This window comes from Rhinolophus hipposideros (genome assembly GCF_964194185.1).
Source record: "Rhinolophus hipposideros genome assembly, chromosome: 15".
NCBI classification, from domain to species: Eukaryota; Metazoa; Chordata; class Mammalia; order Chiroptera; family Rhinolophidae; genus Rhinolophus; species Rhinolophus hipposideros.
The window spans coordinates 19,815,265-19,828,419 of record NC_138061.1 but is presented as its reverse complement, the minus strand read 5'-3'; the positions used below and the strand labels follow the sequence as shown (position 1 = coordinate 19,828,419).

The following is a 13,155-nucleotide window of genomic DNA, read 5'->3' as shown; positions in this document are numbered from 1 at the left end:
ATAGATTAAGGTAAAAGTTGCCTCAAGTTTTTGTTTGTTTGTTTGTTTGTTTGTTTGCCACAAGATAATAAGCTGCTATAACAGCACTAGTCTAAAATCTTAGTTCTTTGTGTTCCAAAGTTGTGGGAACCAACATGATACTCAGAGCAACAGCAGGCGATCAGTTTTCTCCTTCTCTGGAAGAATCTCAGCTTGTTGGCACAAGGCTTCAGCTTGCTCTGATACCAGTGACTTGTGAGGTGGAAGATCAATTGCATGAATGTTCATAAATAGACATGACTCAGATTTCAGATCTGAGAATTGTAAAGAATCTTAGAGGTCAACAGTTCCTACCATTGCTTGCCCTTCTGGTTTTGTGCTGGAGCTGGGGAGAGTAGGCTACAGTCTGAGGATAAAAATGAAGTTAGAAAGTGCCCCTCGGTATCTGGGAGTGTATTCCAACAACACTGCACAACATCAAATGTCCATACATACTGTCCTTGCTTCAGCTAAAATCCCAGACAATCAGTGAAGGGTGCTTCTAATGTAGATTTAACAGAGGCTCAAAGTGACTACTGCATTACAGCAGCTACCCCAGATGTAGATTTGTACCCAATTTCTATAAAACTGATAAATACTAGTGTCTGGGTTTTAGGCCACTGGTGTGACATATTTGGTAAGTACAATACATTTAAAACAATGTTCAAACACTGTATGGTTATTTCATTTAAACTTTAATTTTCATAACAACCCTACAAAGTAGGTGCTATCTATGCCTCCATTTTACAGGTGTGGCAACTAAGGCATAGAAAAACTCGTGTGTTGGCAAAGATCACAAATGGAAAAGCCAGAATTCAAATCCAGGCAGTGTTATTACAGCATCTCTGATCTCAAACATAAACCTAAGCTACCACACAGTCAGTCTCATATCTCCTCTCTATCTGACCTTCCCTCTTTTCAGGAGGTTTGAAACTCAGTTTGTGTGAGAACGCTGAATAATGGTCAAAAATGATGTCCAGACAAGGGGGGGAATATATATATATATATATATATATATATATATATATATATATATATATATATATGTATATATATACATATATATGTATATATATATATATATATTTAATACATATATCTCCTTTTTATTCATCTCATTAGTGAGGTATTGAAATAGGTGATAATGAGGGATATAGGTCTTTTGGATTTTTATAGTAGAAGTTTTTGAGGACTCAGTAGACAGTTTTACCTGTGAGAGTTTTCAGGCTAATGGTCAAGACCAACAGCATATACCATGTTTCCCTGAAAATAAGACCCAACTGGAAAATGAGTCCTAGCATGGTTTTTCAGGAGGACGTCCCCTGAACATAAGTCCTAATACGTCTTTTGGAGCAACACTTAATATAAGACCCGGTCTTATTTTTGGGGAAATATAATAGATGTTTTGAGTGGGAAGCTTTAGCAAAGAGGGCTGTTGGAATGCAGGGAGTGGGGCTCAATGGCTCTGCCCTGAGAAGCCCCACAGAGAGACCATCCTATGAGGATAAGATAACTATGGACCTCAGTCTTCTTGGCATACAAACCAGATTACATCATCACAATAGGAGCTCTATATCTTATGAAAATAATGTCTATCAGGATGACAATTCATTAATTCGCAGTGAGAACTGCAATCACTCTGTGGACTGGAATATTTGCATCAGCATGGCTGGCACATTCTCATCCTGTAGGCAGGCCAATGCGGGAAACCAAATTATAATCAGAAGGTTGCCTGATTAGTATGGAATTATAGAAAGGAGAGTGAGTTAGATGATTTTAGGCTTAATGGTGTGAGACAAAAATAGCCTGATGTGTCCATCTCCCCAGCAGGGAAGGCCTTTCAAATAGCAATATGCATATAATACTCAAATTTCATTGACCTAAATTCTCTCTTCCCTAGTGGAACTTGAAGAGGAACAGCCAACTTTTCTCTTGTGATTATGATTTTTCTATAATTACTTTCTGACCAAATCTCCCAGATGAATTATCTTTGTTTTTAAATATGTTGAATATTTTTAGTTTAATTTCTCAAGGCAAAAAACTCCTCTTTTTTTTCCACCCCCCACCCCAAAATTACTTATGCTAAATGTTCTAATGCATCTTTGGAGACTTCCTCAGAGATTAGTTCAGGTTCCAAGTATTTCCATATATTATTAGCTCAGCAGAATAAAAACCTCAAAGAAGTAGAATGTGAAAAGTATGACTTCCTAATTACCCTCACTATGTCTGTACATTTTGCTTATTAAAAAAAGTTAACCCAAGTCAATAATGTTTTTAAGGAGATTTTGAAAACTAATAGCATGTGTTGCTCGATTTACATTCAATTCAGGCTCCCATATGTTTTTCTATCCTTAGTCCATGAATCAAGAGAATTGACTCTGAAAAAGATTGGTTTAATGTCTTGCAAGGTCCTAAACATTAAACAACTATTTATTCACATTTACTGGACTGTTCTTATTAAAGCAAGTAAAGAACCCTGACTGCGGAAAACTATTTTCATCAAGTGTTAAAACCAGAATTTTAATTTATTTGTTGAACTTGAAAATTCAATTTACCAGAATACCCTATTCCCAAGTTTTTGGCTCAGTTGATATATTTACATTTAATCAAATCTATAAAATGAAAGCTCTTATAGTTTCGACCATGGCTCAATGCCCAGAGCTTGCTTTAGGCTTGGTAAGCTCCGAGAGGTAGGGGCTATGTTCTTAGATCCATTCTTCCTTGAATTTCACAGTGTTAGCAAGTATCTCTTGTTCCCAGACATAGCAGCTGCTGGCAATAACCTGTCCTACATCTACACATCCCCCTCTAAGCTTATTTGAAGCTTTGGTGGACCCTTCCTGAGCATCCCGATAGCTTCTCATGATAAGAGCCTGTCTCTTTGTTTCTCTGTGTGACAGATTTCTTCAGTTCCAAGAGAGCAGGGCACCCTAAAAATGCAGAAATGTGATACACCCGGGGCAAACTTATTGTAGTTGGTAGACAAATCCTTAGCTTCCATAAGACAACTGGGTAGAACATTTGTTGTTTGTTTGTTTAGCTTTTATTTCATAATCATAAACTTAACTCTGCAACCCAGCTACACTTGGATGGGGCAAGGAAATATGGAACCCAACGAATTGCAGTGAGAGCACAAAGATTATTGGATGTTCTGAGCAGATGGGCCAGGGGTGCTCTCCCAACAACAGAGGAAATGGACTGGTTAAGATAAAAGCAGTCAAAGTCATCACAGTTGTCCACAGTCAGCAATAGTGATCCTCTTGCCGTTCCTGGACCCACGGCACTCCATGGCTTCCACAATATTCATGCTGTCTTTCCCCTTGCTGAAGTCCACATGCTTGGCATTCAACCACTCGATCTTGGCAGTGCAGATGAAAAACTGGGAACCGTTTGTGTTGGGTCCAGCATTTGCCATGGACAAGACGCCAGGATCCTAAGCCTCAAGGTGAAATTTTCATCATCCAACTTCTCACCATAGATGGACTTGCCCCCATGCCCTTATGGCCTGTGAAGTCACCACTCTGGCACATAAATCCCTGAATCATTCTGTGAGAGCAGGAACCTTTATAGCCAAACCCTTTCTCCCCAGTTCTCAGGGCATAAAAGTTTTCTGCTGTCTTTGGAACTTTGTGAACAGCTCGAAGGAGACGTGGCCCAAAGGCTCGCTGTCAATGGCAGTGTCCAAGAGAACGATAGGGTTGACCAGGGCTGGGCACTGGGCAGCTTGGGGCAGTGGCATCTGGAAGACCTAGAGCATTTTTTAAAAGATACCTGAAGGTTCCCAGTGGGGTTGAGTTCCAATTCCCAAAGCATCACTCACTCATTAACACAAATTCCCTGCCTCACTTTCCCCACTCCCTCACTATGCTTCCTGGGATTGTCTCTCAGATAAATTGTACCCATGTCTTGGTGTCAGGGTCTGCTTTTTGTGGGAAGCCAAGAAAAACAAAACTCCCACTTCCAATATTCTGTCATGATGAACTCATTATACTTAGTTCGTTAACCACATTCCACAATTACACATAGAGAATAAGTCTCTATTCAAAACCACTAAGTGATATATGTGGACCTCCATCTAGTACTTCCCTAGAACGAAAAAAGAAAATGTGCTCCCTGTTTCTGAAGGTTTCTCAAGAACTATAGGTGATTTGAATTTTGCTGATGGTCAAGCATGATTCTTTAGCAAGAATCCAAATTTTAAGTTATTATATATTGCTTTTAGAAAGTGACTTGATCATATGTTTAAGAGGCAGTAACAATAGTCATAGCCTTTGACCCATTAACTCTACTTTGGGGGATTTACTTAAGGAAATTCATACCACAAAAGGCATATATTCTATCAACATAAAAATATGCATTTCTGGATTGCTTAAAATAGCAGTTGAAAAAAGCTTGAATATAATGTAAATGTCCAATAATGAGGAATGACCAATTTGATTATAATGCGTTAACTAGTTGTAAAATTATGTAGCCAGAGAGATGTCACCGATGATCATGGTTTTGATGTGATGGTAAATGAAAAGAAGCTACAGAAAATATACATTTGCATTACAATTGCCTTGTAAATATAATGTTTGCATGTGGACAAGAGATGAACCGGTACTGGGTAAAGTACCCTACAATCTATTGAAACAGCTATTTTCTCTTCATCTACCACCAAAACCAGATATGAGAAGCAAAGAATGTTGTCAGGGCTATAAAAACAGTTGTTTTTTTTTCTTTAAATGCCTATAGACTTGCCCATATTTCTGCCCCTAGTATTAAATATAGCTTAGAAACAAATGCTGAGTGTCTCACCAGACTTTCTTCTCAGGCAAAGAATGGGATACTCACCTCTTTTTAGTATGCTGTTTTTGGACAAGAACTCATGGTAAAGATGCTGTCAAATAATTATAAACATTGTTAGACATTTACCTTTATCCTCCCACCCTTTTGAACAAAAGTAATAGGTAAAAGTCTGAGAACTACACCCATCAACTTATAAATCCTAAATTAAGAATGTTAGATAAAAAGGCACACAGAAAAAAAAAATGATCCCCCAAAATGAAGTAATTTGCTAAAGTTAATTAGTGGTGGAGTACGAATCCGCTCAGGTCCTCTGAGTAGGGCTCTGTCAATATTCTTATCTGTAAATGGAGCAATAGCTTCTGTCCTACTGCATGGAGGTCTTTGGCTCTTATAGGAATTAAATGAAAGGAAATTCATAAAGGGGCACTTGCATTGCAAACCCAGCCCACAATGAAGCAATGTAGAGTTTAAAAGAAAAGTTAAGTGATAATGGTGGTTGCCTGATTTATAATCTGTTGAGGATCAGGGAATAAATTCTTGGAGAGAGGATCATTATCCGGTATGCAAGTTGCAGAATATTGGCTGTTCCCATGGGAGGCACTGAAGGATGGGTGCCTTAGCCAGAAGTGTGGTGGATCAACTGGAAGCTACTGATGCATGATTCCCTTGCTTCGGGCATGACAGTGCCATTCTTTGAACCTGCACCACCTGGGGGTGATTCAGACAGAGAAGATCTAGAGTGGTCAGCTTTAGCTCTATTTCCTCTCATCCTCCTTTTTCAGCCACACTGCACACACTATCTCCCATGATACTTAACTCTGTTCTCTCCCACTAGGTCCCTTTTCCCAGCCCCAGCTAAGGGCAGTTCAGCACAGGTTTTTAGAAAAATCCATGCCGAACTCCCCCAATTGTCTAAAGGCTCTTCACAAAGAAGAAAAAAAGAAGTGTTTCCATGTGGGAGATACCAAATACATGCTAAGATAGGATAAGTGTGTGCGAAGTGACAAAAGGTTCAAACTGTGAATTAGTACTTTAAACAATAAAAACTGTTATTAAAAATATAGATGATATAGTAAATAGGGGATTGGAAAGTTTAAGATCTGGGTTCTATGCTTAGTTCGGCCACAAACTTGGTTTGTGACTGTAGACAGTTATTTGAATGCTCTAAGTCTCTTTAAAAAGTAAACAGACTTTTCTAGATAATTCCTAAGATTTCTTTAACTCTGAAGTTCTATCACTATATATAAACAGCATTAAAGATAATGAAGAATTATAATATATACATATGTATGTGTGTGTATATATATAGGGAAGCCTTAATAGGGAGGCCAATTTGGAGTGTGTGTGAATACCCCCCCCCCCACAACTGGCCTCCCTATCAAGGCAATGGTACAACAGTAAAATGAAAAAAGTTTGTAAGACATATTGCTCAATACTAAATCATGCATAGTGTATATATCAATGCAGGTTTCAATAAATAATGTTTCAATTTGGCTGTATAAAAGGAGAGTGCAATAAATAGTATATTTCTGTCAACTTTTTGCTTAAGGAGGGCTCTTTCTTTCTCCATCTTTCTGCCTTCCCCACCATTCTACCTGATAGTATAGATTTTAAGAACACACATTTAGCCAGATTGAGTTCAAAGTCCAGGTCTCCTAATATCAAGCTGGGTGACCTTAGAAAATTAAACTTTTCTGTATCTCATTAAAAATAATTATAATAATAGGCCTATTGTACTAACCTTGAAGTGTAACAGCAAGTATTAAATGACATTATGTACAAAGCTCTCAGAACACTGGAATAACTTAGTATGTGCTAACTCTTAAGAATACAATTAAACTATATAAATATACTTGTATATTTACCCTTTACAGATAGAACATTATATATGGAGAAAAACGATCAAGAATTTGATGTGGGAGAATGTTGAGTGTCCGTAGAATATCCAGGTAGGGATACCTAGCAGGCAGTTCAAAACTTTAGTTCAGGAAGAGATCTAGGCCGGAGGTTTATATTTGTCAGGCCACCTGCACAGGTAGAGATTTCACATCTAGAAATGGCTGACATTAGCCATGAATGAAAACTACGTTGTGTGGAAAGACTGAAGGGTAAAAGAACACAATTTTATTTTGCCACCTACTCTTAAGGAACAGGTTAATGTAAAAGAACCAGTGGAAGATACTGAGAAAGATTGGTCAAGGAACTAGAAGAGATTGACTCCATAAAAGCCAAAATACAAAGTTTCAAACAGGAGGCTCTCAAGACAGTCAATCATGTAGACTTGAAACCAGATAGAGGCTGAGAAAAAGTCATTGCACCTGACAATTCCTAGACTGCTGCAGACCTTTGAAAGAGCAGTCTTGGAGGGATGAGGGAAGTAGAAACAAGACTTCTGTTGGTTAAGGAATAAATGAAAAGTGAAAAATATCAGATAGGAAATGTCCATTGCTATTTGAATATATTGTCAGGTAAATGGAGCTCATACCCTGATAGAGCGGAGCAAAGGAACATGATAATCCTTATAGCTACATACCAAGAGATTCATGTATTTTTTAAGACATAACTTCGTATGTTGCGTATTTCATCTTGAGGAAGTCTTTAAAGCAATGATATGCAATAAAGTTTTAACTGGAAAACAACTTTAAACTATTGTAACAATATACAGAATTTCAGGGGATTAACACTAAAACAGCTACTTAATAAATATCAAAAAGTTTGTATTCTTAGCTAATTGTTATGGGATCTAGTCTATATGAGACCCAAGCAACCACAAGTGGGAAAACTTAATCAGCCCATGTTTTGTCTGCATAGTGTCAAAAAACTGCTTTGACTGATATTCTCACTAAATTGACTAAATGAAACATTTGCGGTCTTATCATTTAGAGAAAAACAAGGTGTTTAGAGGGGTCATTTCTTATTTGAATTGTACTACCTGACTACACTTCATTCATCCATAAAGGTGAGGCAAGATTAAATATATACACACACACACATACACATATATGTATATATATAATATACACATGCACATATATGCATATATGTACACATACTGTGTACATATATGCATATATTTACATATGTGTATATGCATATATATGTGCATATATATATAAACACTATTTAACATTTAGCTGTCTGGCTGATTTTTTTAAAGCTAAAAAAAGTATTTTTTTTCTGATATTTAGCATTCTTAGGGTGATGATTTTGTGTATTCTATATTATTTCCTAGCTTCATTTACATCAGAGGAAACTGAGTCAAGTTACTGTTTATAAAGTTCATTTTATTTGAGATGGTAGAAAGTGAAAGGACAGAAGAAAGGTGGAAAAGTTCCAAGAACTAGGATTTTGAATAGGGTAAGAAAAATAAAGAGACAAGAAAGATGAATGAAAACTAAATTAAGTAAGTAAGTAAGTAAATAAATAAATAAAACAAAACAAAGAAATAAAACAAATAAAGAAAAAAAGCATGGCTTCTGGAAATCAGAAGGAAGCTAAGGGTATCTGGGGATGTGCTTGCTGATGAATTTCATTCTTATCCTGGATATATTTTCCAATTATCAAGTTGAGGCATTTTGAGGAATATATCTGGGGTTATAGATGAAATTTTCAAATCAGGATTAGTTTAGATCTCCAGATCTCTGACTCATGACCTCTTAAACAGAATATAAATTTGCTCTCAGAAGAAGGAAGACAATTTAATCTAGTGGAATGCTTTAAGTAGCTTCCCCCAAAGAAACATTTTTATATGTTCTGCTTAAATGGGAGAAAAGGCTAAATTTAGCTGTAACAGACCTCGGAGTCATCCAATAAATACCATCATGACTGCTTTCAATAAAATAACCTTATGCCAAAAAGGAAAGGCCAAATAACCCAATATGAATATCATTATTATAAATAACTAATTCAATATATGTCACTATTTTAGATTAGTTCAGCAAGGAAGAACCGTAATGATTATTAAGCATTTGTTATTGCAAACATTTTCTATGAAATAAAATCACTCTCAAAATAGATTTTGAAAAATATATATGTTAATGTCTGATGTGCTGTTGTCACAGGAACGTGCAGCTGGTGAAGAAAATCCAGGAATAGAGGCAGACTCCAGGGTCACAGAAGTCTGAGAAGGCATAATGAACAAATGTGAACTGGCCATATGTTTTCTACCATTCCATAAACTCTACATCCATATATACATTGTACTAGTCTTCACAGAAAGATGCCTCATTTGTGTTTACTCAAAGGAGAAAAAAAAACCACACACACACAAAAAAACAACAACAAAAAAAAACAGAGACGGAAACACCAAAAGCAAAATTATAAAGGAGACCAAGTTTGCCATAGGTACTCTTTGTTCCCTTTTATATACTCTTTCTTATGCACATACTTCTTATTCTGGGTTTTGATTTTCAAGGATTTTACTCCAACAGGAATCAATAAAGGTGTAGGCTAACTTAGTGGCTGTTAAGAATCCCTCTAAAGTGTCTGAATTTTAAACAATCGATCAACAAATACTCCCTGTGTCGATCTCATGTGTGCAGCCCGTTGGAGTTATAGAAGAGCTAGACATTTCTCAAAGCATATTATCTTAGTTGGGTTGATAAAATGTGGTACATGATGGACATGATAGAATCATGTCTTATATCATTATCCATTCCCCACAATTTAGTAATAAGACAGAGTATAGCCTTACACGTAGTTAGAATTACAGAATCTGGGGCCCACCTATTTAGGGTTCACATCTTGTTTCTGCTATTTACTAGCATCACGACTGCAGGCAACTTCCTTAAACTCCATGTGCTTTAGTTTTCATATATTTAACATGGGACAAATATAACTTCGTCACAGAGTTGTATTAAATTAGTGTTATATATTAAATTATTATATATTTATAAATATACTTACATAGTGCTTGCTATGCTCCAACTATTCTAAGCATTAGAGTTGTTTCTGTACATGGATGGTCTCATAATCAGGTAACATTGTTTAATCAGGAACACATAACAATTGGCCATTATATACTAAATACATTATTGGTTTTCAAATAAGTTATGCTGTGAGCTCTTCAGTTGGTTCAACAGTAAGTATTGAGGTATTACTTTGTTCAATGACTTTTCAAGGTGCTATTGTATGGTAGTAATCATTACAAAGTCCTTGCCATCATGGAGCTTACATTTTAGTGAGGGAGATAGATAAACAGATATACAGCCTGATAATATCAAGTAATACTGACTGCTGTGATGGTAAAGGCATAATGAGTAGTGAACGTGCCATTTTTAAATAGCATTGTAGGAAAAGGACTCTTTGAGGACTTTGTCTATGAGCAGAGAAATGGGTTGAGTGAGGGAGAAAGCTGTGTGAATAGCTGGGGATGAATATTTATGACAGGATTGGTGAGTGCAAAGACCTCTAGATGGGAAAGTACTTGATGTGTTCAAGGAATAATGGAGGAGGTCAGTTTGTTTACTGTGGAATGAGCAAGGGGCAGAGTGGTGAAAAATGAGTATAATTGAGAAACCAAGGTGAGGATCATACAGAAGCTGGTGGATGAGGGTCTTATTCTTAATATATGGGCAAGTGATTGAAGGGTTATAAACCTTGGTAAAATGATCTCATTTACATTTTAGAAGTATTGGTGAGGTTAAGGGTGATATGGTCCAGAGTGACTTTCAGACACTAGTAGAAGAAAAATGAGTTAGTAATTCAAGTGAAAGCTGGGACTTGGGTGTAGTAATGGTGGAGGTGACACATCATCCACCTTCCCCTACCTGTAGGGGCTGGAGTTTTCTGGGGAGGCTATCTAGGAGAGGTGAAATCTTAACTGGGTCTTTAATGAGCAGTGTAGGTTTTGAGTCAGAAAAGGATGAAGGCATTCTATGAATGACTGAATATTGACTATAGCAATCTCTCCAGACCCTAAGATTGATGCTATGGAATGGAATGAAAGGCAGTGAGCTGACACTTGGGGGAAGGAAGTCCAGGTTACTTCTCTCTCTAATTAAATGCTGTACATATTGCTTTACCTACTCACTAAGCTATCAAGAACAAGTACACAGAAGAAAATATCTTGATTAGAATTGAAAATTCTAGTGCATTTTCCAGCAGTATTTGTCATTCCTTCCTATTCCATCCATGAGTGTTGGTGCTGGATGAACCCTGCCAAGCAAGTCCCTCTAGCATTCTTTCCAGGTATAGCAGGTAGACATGAATACAAATGAGTCATCATCTCTAACTAGCATAATGTGGTCATCTGATAGGACTACAGCTGCCTGTTTATGTAGCAACATTAAATTTATTTTCTTCTTCATTGGAGTCCAGATGGCTACAGAAGAAAGGCCAGAAACCACATGAAAAGCTGGTGCCAGAGCTCCGGTGGTACCGTGGTACCTCATCGTGCTGTGCTTTGCTTTATTGCACTTCATAAATATTGTGTATTTTAGAAACTGAAGGCAAAACTCCACACCAGGCCAAAGATGATGACTCACTGTTGCAACATTCACATTATTGTGGTCTGGAACCCAACTCCCAATGTCTCCGAGGTATGCCTGAAGTAGGAAAAGTCTCTGCCACTAAACTACAAGGCAATGGAAGTCATTTAGCTCAGGGACACCAGTGAACGCATTCTTCCTCACCAGTGGAAGGGGGCATGGCTCAGTGGTATGAGAAGCTCAGGCAACAGTTGTGGGGGGAGGGTGAGGAAGTCAATGCAAAGCTTTCGTTCTAAGGGAAGCAAATGTTTCAGCTGCTAACTAGGAGGGCAGCTGAGTGTCGACCTGACATTTGGCTTGCTACTCCTGGAACACTTTCCCCAGCACATGTCCTTTCCTACTGTTTTCCTGCTATTGGTATGTCTCTCTCCATTCTCTCCATGTGCAGAAATTTTACTTGTTCTTCAAAGCTGTCAGTTAGGAATAATAAACTGGGTTCCCCATCACTTCCTACAAAATGTAAAACAAAGATAATAAAAATGGGTAGAGAAAAATACATATAGATTTATACAACTGAAATACACAGGTAAGTCCAGGGGTGGGGGCTTAGCTGCAGGCATGGCTGGACTCAGTGTTTCAACGATGTCATCAACAATAGTGATATAAGAATAGAACCAAGATATAGAAACACAGCCAAATGATAGAAGGGTACCAATCTTACAGAAGAGGAAGGCGGCTTTGCCGTTGGGCCAAAGGCAGCCTGGCCTCATTGGCCTAATTGGTTCGCCATGGGTTATGTGTCTGCCCCTGAACCCACACTGTAGCTAGGAGCATGGGCTCTGTGGACTGGCCCTGATCCATTTTTTTTTAATTAAAGTTTATTGGAGTTACAATTGTTAGTAAATTTACATAGGTTTCGGGTGTAGAATTCTGGAAGACATCATGTATATATCACATGGTGTGTCACCACCCAGAGTCAGTTCTCCTTCCATCACCATACAGTGGATCCCCTTTACCCTCATCTCCCACCTTCCTCTCCTCTTACCCTGTGGTAACCACTGAACTGTTGTCTGTGTTTATGACTGGCCCAGAACTTGCCAGGTACTCACACATTACCAGGTAGCACCACCAGACTAAAAGAGCTGAGACTGGGAGAGGGAAAATAAAATCATACCACCCTGTTACAAGAGGAGGAACAAGTGGTAGCTGTATGGCCAAAAAATAAAATTTAAATTAAAAATTCAACCACCACCACCAAGAACAAAAAACTATACATACCTACTGGGAAGGTCTTGGTCATGTTTTATTTCTTTTGGAACTTTTTTTATGAGGCGAAACTTTCCTCTCCAAACTCTGTTAAGCCTTGTCATATTGACTTGTGATGTGCCTTCTCTCTCCTTTTGTAATCCTTGAAAAAAAAAACAAAACACTGTGTTTTATTTGCACCTGAATTGAACATAGAGTATAGCACAATGTGTTGTACACAAAATTGTGTCATTAAGTAGGGGTGATTGCTGAATTTACATAGAGAATTTCTTTGTATTTGAAAAATAGGTTATACCATTTTTAGAAAAATAGAATAAGTGTAAATGATTAGGGAACCATGGAAATCAGTAATGAACAGTTTTGGGGGATTTGTCATACTATGAACAGAGATTATTTACTGTTTCTACTTAAGATTTTCCTAGATCCTTAATCATTCCCATTTATTTCATTTTCTAAAAATATTATAAACAGTATGTTTTGAATGATTTTATGTATAGGAAATTAACAAGGCAATTTTACTTTTTACTACACTTGATCTTAGCCAAAAGGCCGAGAAGCGATTAATTTTACTTTTTAATATCAATTTCTTACATAACCAAGTATTACAATCTCCATTTTACAAATTGTGAAACTGAACTGAATTGAGGTTAAGATG

General features: G+C 37.3%; 1 pseudogene across 1 annotated transcript; it reads right to left on the bottom strand.

Moving 5' to 3' along the window:
* Positions 1–3,244: 3,244 nt before the first annotated feature.
* LOC308508179 (peptidyl-prolyl cis-trans isomerase A-like) lies at positions 3,245–3,548 on the bottom strand (annotated as a pseudogene). Its single transcript has one exon. The product of its transcript is annotated as a peptidyl-prolyl cis-trans isomerase A-like (transcript).
* Positions 3,549–13,155: the final 9,607 nt, after the last annotated feature.